The sequence below is a fragment of the Limulus polyphemus genome, unplaced genomic scaffold, assembly GCF_000517525.1.
Source record: "Limulus polyphemus unplaced genomic scaffold, Limulus_polyphemus-2.1.2 Scaffold86, whole genome shotgun sequence".
In the NCBI taxonomy this organism is placed as follows: Eukaryota; Metazoa; Arthropoda; class Merostomata; order Xiphosura; family Limulidae; genus Limulus; species Limulus polyphemus.
In genome coordinates this window covers 1,197,120-1,210,857 of record NW_013665696.1, presented here as the reverse complement: position 1 = coordinate 1,210,857, position 13,738 = coordinate 1,197,120, and positions in this window count along the sequence as shown.

The window sequence follows — 13,738 nt, the reverse complement described above, 5'->3', positions numbered from 1 at the left end:
ATAACAAAAATTTCAACATCCGTTTCCATAACTAGAAAAAAACAACAAAAACTAGAAAAATAGAATAAACTGCCGTATTCTGTTGTTTATTTTTAAATTTCTAATATGAATTACAATATAACATCACTATTTTGAGCGGATAGAATAACATGTTTGTATTCCTCTGACACACTATTTTTTGTTTTTTTGTCTTAACTTTGATTTTGGTTGTTATCACAAAACGAAATCAGTCAAAACCGGAGTGTATCGTTACTCTATGTTCTTACATCAGAACATTAATATCTAAACAGGTATTTTTTTATTTTGCTGTCTTAACTTTGATTTTGGTTGTTATCACAAAACGAAATCAGTCAAAACCGGAGTGTATCGTTACTCTATGTTCTTACATCAGAACATTAATATCTAAACAGGTATTTTTTATTTTGCTGTTGACAAGTTAGTGCAGGTTTGGAAGAGCAAAGAATATGAAAATAAATGACTATTGTAGTTTTTGTTTGAAGTTAAGCACAAAGCTACACAATGGGCTATCTGTGCTCTGCCCATCACAGGTATCGAAACCCGGTTTCTAGCGTTGTACGTCCGCAGACATACCGCTGTGCCACTTATCTCTTTCTCAGTGTTAATTTTTTGTACCTTAACTAGTAAGTATTTTAACACTCAAATTTGCAGTGCAATTTTGTTTTTTTAATGATAAATTTCTTAATTTTAACTGATATTTTAATAACAATATTTCAAGTACAACAATTTTTTTTTAACTTACACGTTTCTTAATTTTAACTGGTAACAATTATTACAAACATATTTGCCCCTATTGGCAGAGCGGTATGTTTGCGGACTTATAACGCTAGAAACCGGGTTTCGATACCCGTGGTGGGCCGAGCACAGATTGCCCATCGTGTAGCTTTGTGCTTAACTTAAAACAGACAAACAAAGATATTTTAACTACTACTTGTATTATAACGGATTTTAATTTGGCAGGTTTCTTAATTTTGAATGGTACAAACGATTAAAATATTAATATTTGCAGCAAATCACTTTTAATGATAATCGTTTGTAATTGTTAATGATATAAAAATTTACAGACTTAAACATGTGCATTGACGGTATTTACAGGTAATGATTTTACAGCTGACTTTTTAACGTATTATTTACAGTTTTAAAAATTGTTTACCGTAACTTAATAAACTTTCAAAGCGTTATTTTTTACGGTTATTTAACTAACAGCCCAGCTGCAAGTCTTTAGCGTAAAAATTACTTTTTTTTTTAAACAGCAGGCCGTTTCAAGATATTGATATATACCGTTACTTTGAAACCAGATGTTGGTTACACCAGCCATGTGTTTGTTTCAGAATTTCGCGCAAAGCTACACAAGGGCTATAGTTATCAGCGTTAAGTCTTTGGGTTTACAATGCTAAAAATCAGGTTTCGATACCAGATAGACCTTAGTGTAGCTTTGCGCTTGACAACAAATAAAGCATAGCCATCGCTAATATTGAAGTGATAAACCAGAGGGAAGACTGTACCAACCGCACAATATTGGGTTACGTGCCATGTGACAGGAAGCATTATCTTGATCAAACAACATATATATTGACCTGCTGGCAAAAAACGAAACAAAAAACTCCACCATGGCCTCTATTACGCTTTCATTTAAGATGTTTAGACATACATGTGCATGAGTGTTTGCAATGCAGACATTTGACAAACAGGTCTCATGTTTGTCGTTAAAGAATGTTGCCCATTTCTATCGCATTTATCAATCCACTACTTAGATTTTAATATCTTGCTTTCAAGCGTAGACTTTCATTCGTAAAGATATCTATGATATTCGTTCTTTGAGAAAAAAATTAGTAAAAATCATCCAGCTATTTTCCGTGATCTGTTTCTTCAATAGTAAAATAATAATATTTTCTCAGTAAAAACTCCCTTTTATCTCCTCAGACACACCAAAATGAGAAACTTGTGATATGACAATACACTTAACTGATTTGATATGAGAAGTACTACAAGCTGAATTTAAGAAAAAAGGCGATTCATTTGGTATTTTCAACCTGAACGGTACTTTATGCTACATGGTCAGGTCAGAGACCCCAGGGTTCAGGCCATATTCGTTCTTACTTTTGATCAGCAGACCAAGAAATGACAACTAGTTAGCAGCACACGTCATCTACATGGCTACTTTCGATCAATTAGCAGTAATGACTGTCACTTTTACAACGCGCCCACAACTGAAAGTGCGGAGTTTTCGATACGCAGTCTTGCATGCCAACCGCCAAGCCACGCCTGACCCAGAAACTTCGTTTAACCACATGACATTTCTTCAGATTAGATTTTATGTTATACACATCATTCACATAACGAGTATCTTAACCAAACAGCAAATATTTCTCAGTGATCGTTTAACTTCATGACATTTCTTCAGATTAGATTTTATGTTATACACATCATTCACCTAAAGAGTATCTTAACCAAACAGCAAATATTTCTTAGTGAAATAAGTCGTGTTTAAAAGAATACTTAAGGAAATTGCCAATAAATAAACAAATGGTGCATAACAAGAAAAATTACAATAAAAGAAAATTGTCGAGATAAATGAACTTATAAATCGAAATATCCCGCATCTTTTGCTATTTAAATTATAATTATATTTACTTGCAAAACTATTTTTTCGTAATTCTGTTTAGCATTGGAAGTCTGTAAACTTAAAGCTGACCCACCACAGGGATTTTCTTATCGAAGAGTGAAAATGTGTTTATGAATATATTTTATATCAAGTTGTAATACAAAGTCCTATGTTCGTTCTTGAAGCATATTTTTATGAGGATTTTTAAAGTCGACTTCAAAATTATTTACTTTAATCCGTTTAACTAATCCTACCAGCAATTAAATATATATATATAAACTACAAGGATATGGAATCATAACGGAGAAAGCACAGAATATATATAGTTAACTGTTATTATAATATGGTCAATATCATTTCTATCCTTGTGAATCACATTTGTCACACAAAATTATCATTAATTATCAATTTGACTAACGGAAAAATCATACCATGATTTAATTTCTAACACTTCACAGCAAAGATAACCCACTGTGTAGTTTTGTGCTAATTTCAAACAAATTAACAAAATAATATTCGTCTTTAACAGATCTCTAAGTCTGAGGATCAATTGTATGTAATATATCAATGACCCGTATGGAGAATAGTCAGAATTGATAAGCTACCACACTTCCCATCATTCATTTGAACCGTCAAAATTATTAAACAACGTATAAACAAGCACCATATCAGTATTAACCAAGCTTCCAAATGTTTAAATATACATCTTCTAATTATACTGGATGCATCAGGGTGTTCAGAGACACAATCTGATAACCTGTCAGAAACCTTGGTTCATCTACAATTACGCGAGATTACTCATATGGATGTGACCGCTGTTTCTGCTTGAGGAGTGTTTCAACTCAATTAATATCTAGATCAGATAGTGTAAGTGACCTTACCTGGTTCAGAATGTAATAAATTCACATACAGCGTCCTTTATTCTCGTCTATGTTTATCACTCATTTTTTTTCGTTTTTTTTAATTCTCTTTCAGACTGGATAACAGCTTGAAATAAATCACGAAGAATCACGAGTGTGTGTCAGCTGGATCGATGTTTAGGTTTAGTAACCTGGGAGGGTCAGGTGTTATTTAGACCTTTTCCTCCCTCTTTTAATGTTTGTTAAAAATACTGTAAAATGCTATTAAAAATTCAAGTAAAGAGGGCTTAAAAATGCTTGATTTTACCGCTGTTTATAATTCCCTTATCAGGGCCAATGTCCAAAAATGTAGTGTTGATAACCACATTGCTTCATTTGGTCGTGAAAAATCACTTGCAAAGAGTTCACTCACTGGTAAGTCATCACTTTCACTAGATTAATTTATCGAGTGCGTATTTCACATAAAATACTCTATAAATACACAATTAATATTTTAATCTAGGTAATGCGGTAAGTCCTGGTTATGGGTGATTGTTTAATTTTATATGAGTAAGGAAGTCATAAACTTTCGATATATATATGTGGAATTACCGGAACGAAGTGTTTCTTACTATATTTAAAAAATGAAGGTTATGTTATCTATTTGCTTTTGTGGATTTTGGTATTTCTGTACGAATTCTGTAAAGGTGTTTTTGACCGTTTCTATGATTTGATTAATTGTACAGCCAGATTTCTGGATATTTGTGTTGTCTTTTGTTAGATTTGCGTTTTTATTTGAATATTGCTCTGTAACGGTTGTTTTCTCAATTTGTTAATCTGGTTTGATTGTTTGTTATTTGGTGAGTGTACAGCTGTTGCATAGGTATATGTCTGTGAGTTTTGAGTAGTCGAGGCTGTGGGTTTTAACATTGGGGTGGGCAGTAGTGGTGGTGTATTTTTTTTTACTATATTTTGTGTTAAGTTTATTTCATTTGTTTCTTTCTGTGCGTGTGATACTGTGTTGTATGCTACATATTCTTTGTTTAACGTCCTTATATAGTTGGGGCGTCCTTTATTTGTCCTTGTTTGTTTGTTGAATTTCGCGCAAAGCTACCAGAGCGCTATCTGCGCTAGCTGTCAATAATTTTGAAATGCTATACTAGAAGGAAGGCAGCTAGTCAATACCACCCATGGCCAAGTCTTGGGCTTCTTTTTACCAATGAATAATGCGATTGACTGTAACTTATAATGCCACCACAGTTGAAAGAGCGAGCGTTTTAGGTGGCGAGATTCGAATGCGCGAAATTCAACAAACAAAAACAAAATATCTCTTAGTTTTAGTCTTACCACTCAAGGACAAAACGAAAACATTACTGCCGCTAAGCCTAACTATATTTTTTGAGTTGTTTTAAAACTTTGCCACAAAAGAAGTGACCTGCTTAAACTTAGTTATATCTTTCACGATATTTAATATTGTAGTTGTTTTAAAACACTGCCACAGTAGGAGTGACCTGCATAAGTTATATTTTTCACGATATTCAATACTTGAGTTGTTTCAAAACACTCCCTCTAAAAGAGTCACTTGTCTTATTAACACCATGTAACTTGGGATTGCGAAAGTTTCGATGATTACTTTAGAATCATAACTTGTTTAAAACTTGTCAGATCTGTAAATAAGTAAAATGGCTGTTTATGCTGTTCATCGCTGGGTAAATTTTATCAGCATATTCAGGTTTCAGATTTGTTTTAGTGCAAAGCTACACAATAGGCAATCTGTTTACTCTCTGTCCACCGCGAGGAATCGAACTAGGGTTTTAGCGTTGCAAGTCCGTAAGCTTACTATTGATCCACTGGGGGACCAGCAGATTAAAAACGGCAAGTTTTAGCAATGCATCAGCTAGATGTTATAGCATGCATTTATATAAACACATCATTCTTTTATCGATGTTGATTTGCCGGTTTCCTATTGTGTTTTGTTCGTATTAGGTTAAAATCTGACATAGAAAATGACTGAGAATATAGGTTTTACATACAGATGTAAGAAAATATTTATATTATTACTTCTTTTTCGGTTTGCAGTCACATATATATATATTTACTCACAGTTTTTTTGTTATATGCCAAATCATCATTTAATTTTTCTACTTATGAATCAAAATAAAGAACTTGTACGGTAAAGTTTTAAAGATATTTGAAAAATAAAAGTTATTTTCTACTAATACATATATATATATATGTATATATTGTAACATGCATTGTTATACCTTTTACGACTTGAAATATAATAAGATTATAGGGTACAAATAATACAACTATGATGTAGTAAAACACAGAAATATTGAAATATAACCCCTTATATAACCTTTATATTATTCAAAATATTCCCCTTTTTAAAGATTAATGGTAAACACACATAAATATCAGAATATATATATATACACCTTAAATATTATAGAGTGCATTGGTTTCCTTATGACTCTTGTTTTAAAATAACTTTAGGCATTTTGTACATAATTAAGTATTTGTTAACTATGATGATTTTGTATATAATTACATTTTTCTAAATAAGGTAATTTGTATTTGACTACTTCATTCTTTAATAATTTCATTAGAGTATTCTCATTTTCACACGCGCCCACTTCAGTTGACGTACACCTTCTGTATAAATTATGCATTCAGGAAATTTATCAACAGTTAATATTTGTTTAAGCAATAAAATATCTGAGATTATCTTAGTTTTTGTACAAGAATAATCATTTAATATTTTAACATGAAAGTTTTAACATCTTTCAACTGGAACATGTATCTAGTGTACGCCTAGAAAACAGAATATTATTGGTAAATGGTCATAACCTTTAGGAAGATAATTTTGCATTGTTAGAATAATGCTGAGATTTAGGACTAACCTAAAAATCTTAAGTTGGCCAAACTTCGACAGATGTTATTGGGATTACGGCCGAGAATGTAATTAATAGCGATGGTACCAACTGAAAGATACTTCAGTGCAATTTAAACATTGTATCTTTTAATTTTCCGGAGCGATGAGCTATAACGTTTAGTATTCAACATACTTTATTAGCAGAGTTGTCATTATTAATGTAGATTACTCTTAAATTATTTTAGTTGTGATCAAAATAGTAAACTTGCATTTGATCTGAGGTTCCTAAGAAAAGTAGTTGGCGAAATATACTGAACATATGATTTTTTTTTGGACAGGTGACTACGCTGAATTTAGAAGGCATAGATGAAAAATACAAATGTTAACAGATTAAAACTCGCAAGTCAAAGAAATGTGGGGAGAAGAAAGTTTAATCATTTATGAGGATAGGATTTGTTTAAAGTTAAGCACAAAGCTACACAATAGGCTATCTGTGCTCTGCCCACCACGGGTATCGAAACCCAGTTTTTAGCGTTGTAAGTCCGCAGATATATTTGTATTTATGGCAAATCTACTGTTGTGCCTAATTTAGAACTATATGCAACCGGTCAACAGAACCTTACCAGCTACCAGCCATGTTAAGGGATTGACTGTTATTCTTATAACGCACCCACAGCTTAAAGTGTAGGAAATAGTTTGTGGCATTGCACAGATTCGAACCAGACTCGCCAACTCCAAAAATCCAGATCTTTACCAAAGGGCCAATCCGCGCTCTGAGAATAATGACAAAAGTGACTCGAAAGTCCCCTCCTTTTTACTAACGTGTGTGCGTAATCTTGATACTTATACAGTAATACCAGTCATCTTGTTACAGCACGATAAATGTTCGAGTTTGTAAACGTCACACACAACGGGTAGATTAGCAACATTATTTTGAAAGAACTGTATACAGACACACACACAAGACAAGAAAAATTGTGTGATAGGCAAATAAAAGATTACATAAATGTCTTATTGACATGAATATATTATGAACATTACCTTAGTTATTTTCGGTTATTAAGCAGACTTTATTTTAACCTTAAACATACAAGTTTTGAGTTGCTTTTAACACGAAGTTTTCCTAACGCCAAAGAATAACTCTGACGAGTCACTCCAGTGACGACTTTTAACCTATTTTAGTAGGATCAGTTCGTTCCATTAGTGTTTAGACGCGAGATATCGCGGGATATAACACTCACTTTTAATGTTAATTAGATAGTATTTCCCCTTGTGAAACTCAGTAATAGAGGTTATATCTGATGGAGAATCTCCATCTCGTGTGGATTCTACTTATATCTCTCCCCACTAAGATACTTTATTTTTGTTCTTACTCTTACCCTGTACTCTGTCATAATTGTGTAACCTTCCTTAAAACTCAACCTATTTAAAGTGTTTAAAATTATGAAATTAGGTTTATTCAAAAAAAATGTGGTTTCAAACAATTTGGCTTATTTTGTCCTTCACTTCAATTCTTTACAAGATATGGTTGCATAAGATGTAGCCATCATATTTCGTATACCTGACTGGAATCGAAAGCCACGTTATGTCTTTGTCTTCCATGGAAATTGACTGGAGAGAGAAAAAAATACGCTTCTGTATTCCGGAAGTTCATCTTATTTTTTTCACCTCCATGCTGAAGAATCTGTCCGACTGTTGTGTTTAAAATACGTTCAGTGTATGTCGAAGGTCAAACATGAAGTTCCTCTGGCGGTCGTGGTAGAAATATATATATATATATATAACTGTGCCGTGTGCATTTCAGATCACGAACAATATTTATACTCATCAAGTTCTTACATTAATAACTCGTTTGACCTCTATTATTATCAAAGCAACACAGACGTTTTCGAGTTGTTTTCTACTGCTATAACGTGATGATTGTCTTACATTATACGTTACTATTTCCCCCAGTATATGAAACCTGAGAGTTACATGTAACCTGGAGGTTACTTAAATTCGGTTTTTAAAGTTTGTGCTTTCGTACAAGGGACAATATTTTAAAACATTGTGTAGAGTTTCCGGACTGTGAATCCGAGGATTCACGACACTCGTCCCGTTACTGCTATAAGAGTGTCAGTCAAATTCTACTACTTGGTTAGACAAGAGTGTCTGATAAGAGTTGACTGTTGGTACTGCTGACTATATAACTGCCTTCCCTCTAGTCCAGTGGTTTTCAAACGTTTCGGGCTCGCGTACCACTTTTTATTTAATTTTTTTAAAATTATAAACCCAGGCCTAATTAAAAAAAAAAAGATAAAACCTACCAACAAAAATTCATATCTTTAACACTTACCCATTAATGCAAAGGATGCGATTGTTTTTTCTGGCACGATGGAAGAATATGTGGTACCATTTTTGTCAATTTGAAGGGAAGAAAATACTGGCGAATCTATGCAAGTAGAGGGTGAATCCATAAGTGTGGAAAGCTCAGATAGGGCTTATTACAAATTTTATGATGTTTTATATTAATTGTGCCGTGTATCACCGACATTAGCTATACGTACCACAGTTTGAAAATCCCTGCTCTAGTCTTTCACTTCAAAATTGGAGACTACTAAAAGCATATAGTTCTTAGTAGTTTTGCACGAATATTCTATATATAAAAACAACAGCTTTTGACGAATCATTACCATCGTCGGATTTAAGCTGTGCCTAACCCACGAACCACTAATGTATGTGGGGGCTTTTTTCGAATTGTTGTCGTCCCTCAGAACTGGGGGCGCGTAACGTATCCTGGGGGTCCATAAAAAGATTCGCGAAATAAATGTTATAGTAAAAATCATTTACTGCAAAGAATAACGCTACTATGCTAAAAGTGATAGAGTCAGCGCTCGCATATCTGAACATGTTGGGGGGAGAGGGGTCCGCAATCTAAGAAGTTTGAGAACCATTGCCTTAGAATCTAATTATTTATGTTTGAAGAATGAAGTTGGCCTAAATATACCACTATAATTGACAACATTCAATTTATTTCTTTTTAGAGTATAATCTTATTGTTTTTACACAAAGAGAAGATTGTTCACTAAAAATTCTTTCCACTGTTTCTATCGTATTATATTACTACGCATGGATGCATTCTCCAATGGTTGTCTTATTCTTCGCGATTATAAGCTGTAACATGTATTGTGAACGATGAGTTGTTATACAAGTCAGTGAGATGGGGGTAGCTATTCGTATTTTATTTTATGCAAAATTCTCCTTATAATTTGGAATAACTGGGGAAGGCGATTTAAAGGCTTTGAACACACGCGTTCCTGATCCCACGTCCCGCTGGTTCGTTCGGCAATCCGGAACTGATCATTGGAACGCTTAGTCTTTCGTTCAACGCTAGAGCTCATCAGAATAACTGCGTTATGAGTTCTTTAACTGGAATACTTAATGGACCAGTCATTTAAGAGACGTACTTGTATTGTACACTAAATTACGTAAAATTATGCAGAAAAAACCTAATTGTTATTCTTACTTACAAAGGTTAAATAAACATTTGCCGATTAGCGTCATAAGATCTATAATGTTACACTAGCCAACCCGTGGGCCTATGGCCCACATTTACAGGGGCCAATACAATGCAAATTTAATGCTTGAACTACTATTTTGCACTTTTCAATTTATTGATCATTGCCGGTATAATGCAAATTTAATTTCTTTAACCAAGTTATGAACGATAAATAGTAGGCTTACTTATTTACGTGCTCTAATGCAAATTAATGTCAAGTTTGGGGTCCGCTTTCGGAGAATCCCTGTAAAAGTGTTTTCGCGAAATACCTGGGTTCCCTATAGGATTGGGTGAAAAGTTTTACCTTTGTGCAAACCTCAGGTCCGAGCCAATTCGTTTGGTACCAGTTAGAAGTCGGTGAGTTCAGCAGTTTAAGAGAAGGAAGGGGTTTTCGGAAAATACCCGAGTTCTCCAAGGGGTGGGGTAAAAAATTACCTTTGGGACTGAGACGATTAGTTTGGTACCCCCATTTGGAAGTCGGTGCGACCAGCGGTTTAGGAGGAATTACGTGACATACAGACATTGAATCTTATTATATTGACGTTTTACAACGACAGTTTAGGTTTTAGGAAGAAAACTAACCTTCCGGATTAAATATGCCAACTTTATACATAACATAGATTGTTTATGCTGTAATCAGTTTATGTATAAATTCATATCTATGTATTCAAAACTGGAGTAAGCCGTTTTAATTTAAAATCTAAAAAAGTCACGAAACGTAATGAAGAGAAACGAAAAAAGCCGTTTATATATTTATAAATCATCACGCTTTTGATAATTTGGTAAAGATCGTTCTAGTTCATTAAGCGTGTATATAGTTATAAATCAAGCGTTAAATAAGTGTGAATTTTGTAAACATTATTCTGGTTCATATCTCCGGTGTGACATTTTTCGTCAATGACCCAAGACATTTTTTCTTCTATTTTTACAGTAGTAAGTGAACTAGAATGTTTTCAATGTTTTAAAAAGACAAAAAAAAAAATACACATTCAAGATTTGGTACTTACACATGGAAGAATGTACTGTATATACAGCAGCTAATAGGCTTAATCCTTGATTAAAAGCAAAACCGTATTGGAAATATTTTAAACAGTTTGAAACTTCTTCATCATTTCTGGACTTGTCTCGAATAAAATAATAATTTCTTTGTTGTTAAACATAAAATTACACAATGGACTACTTGTCTTCTGCCCATCGTGGGCATCGAAATATAATTTTTAGTGTTTTAATCCCCCAGACTTACCGTTGAGCCATCGGGGTGGGAATAAATAATAACATTATCAGTTTTCCTTATACATCAGAGATTCTGTAATAGTAGATTTTCTAGAATTAACTGTCAGATTTATTAAGATTTGTGGGATGTATTATTAGTCATTAAAACTTGTCTGGTTATTTAACGGTAAAAAAGTAGGTTAATTTTAGACTTAATATTAGTAGAACATCAGCATTTAGAAAAAAAAACGAAAATTACTGAAAGGCTAGCCAATTTGTAAGCAGCAGTCCGGAAAAAATTACATGCGCAGGAAAAAAAAAGGCTACACAAGAGGCTATTTAACCATTTCATATGTTTTACAAATATAATCCTATAGTTGTGTTTAAGCTTAAAACTACTACACAATGGGTTATCTGCGTTGTCTCGGTCGTGAGTATCAATTTTCGATTTTTAGTGTTATAATGAGAAGATGACATTCATGAAAATATCTAAAGATGTTAATGTATGTTATATTTATAAAACATTGTCAGGGTGAATAAAAAATATATAAAATGCCAAGTTATAAAAAGAGTCCAGACACATAAGTTGAATATATCCGTTAGAAGAAACAATTGGGGCAACCTTGTAATCTACTGGTACTTTTATTATTAGTAGTAGCATAATAATAATACTAACAACATTAACACTACTCCTAAATGACAATAATCCATTATCGTGGATGGTGGGTGGCAAGGTGCCGCTGACTGGCTGTCTTCCCTCTGGTCAATAGCTTTGCTATAAATACAGATCTTTCGATGTCAGTCAAATTCTCACAATACCTATATATTTCAGCTCTGCCTGACATTTTGTCTTCATCAAAGTTTGCAATTGCTCTGCGGTGTGCCTTTTCACATCACCAAGTAAATGGTAATTATCACGAAACCGTAAAGCAAATAAGGATATTGTTGTCTCAACAAAACATCGATAGAAAAAATCTACACGGTGGAAGGTTTTATATTAGTTGTCTTGGAAGACAAATTTACAGAATACGCGACTTTAAACACATTACTTTATTGAATATTGAATTGTTTGTTGTTAAGCACAAAGCTACACAGTGCTGTGCCCACCACGGACATCGAAACTCGGTTTTTAGCGTTATAAGCCTTAAGACGTACCGCTGAACCACTGGAAGGGTTATTATTATTGTGAGGAGAGTACTTTTATTTAGAATTGTGTTCTGTTATAAAGAAATATTTATTGCATGAACCAAAGTTATTTTTCTAATTGTCTGAATCTTGAATACCCAAAGTGTGAAATTTTTTTATGGATTTTTGTTTGGCGTGACATTCGATAGATGGCGCAAAAGTTTTGGTAACATACATATATACTGATATACACGCTACATCCATTATAGTAAGATTTAAAACTACGTTTATCATTACTTCTATAACTTATGTTTATATTAACATTTATATATCTGTTATTAATCCGAAGATTATGGATTTCAGTTATTTTCAAAGAAATAAAAAAATTAAAATATTATTCGAAGGACCTGTATAATATGCAAGTAAATTCTAGAATATATGATCCTCGATAAAAATAACATGACATTTAACAACTAATTTTATTAAATACTAAGGTGTTTTGATTTATGAGCTTTACTTTTCTTTTAACTTAGGACGTAAATATATAATATTAATAATTAAATAAACTTACATCACTGAAAAGCTTATTTCTTTGTTACAAAAAACATATATTTGTGTTTATGGAAAACTATTAAGGCTATCAGTCTCCGCTCATGACACTGAGTAACAGTCCAGGAGGAAGGCAGCAACCTATCACCAACTATCCACCATAAGTTGTTGTTATAGCGCAAAGCTATACAATTAGCTATCTGTGCTCTGTACACTGTAGGGAATCAAACCCCGGGTTTTAGTGTTGTAAATCCGTAAACTTACCTCTGATTAACTGTGGATTGATTTTTATTCTTACAACGCACACACAGCTTAAAATGCGGCGGATTCGCACCTTGTTCTTTAGTCCGAAAACTAGAGCTCTACTACAGGACCGCGTCCGATGTACCTTCTATACCATTAGGTGTTTCGCTAAAACTTGAAATTTCGCGACACCTTTAAACGACATGATTGTGCAGTAATTCACTAAATTCACAAAACTGCGTTATTTAAACTGATATGAACAAAGCATATTTAGCATACGCTAACGTTCAACTTTCCACAAGTAAAAGTATAAACACATTAACTAAAAGCTTAAAGGTATAACTTATATTAAGTACGAACTGATAATTTATTACCTTAATTAGCTGACTTTTGGTAAACACCCTAACACGAAAGAAACGAATAATATGTTTTCCTAACCTATTCTAATAATTAAGGCATCTCAGTACCTCCGGTGCATACGCTAAAATCGACGTTCGATACCCGTGTGTCGCTTTAGGCTTAAACATAAAAAATAATTATGGCCTAACGAATTGTTTCAAATTTAACTTCACCAATTCCATTAACTCTAACATGGCCAGGTGGTTAGGGCACTCGGTTCGCAATATGAGGGTCGCGGGTTCGAATTCCCGTCCCACCAAACATGCTCGCCCTTTCAGCCGTGGGGGCGTTATAATGTTACGGTCAATCCCACTATTCGTTGGTAAAAGAGT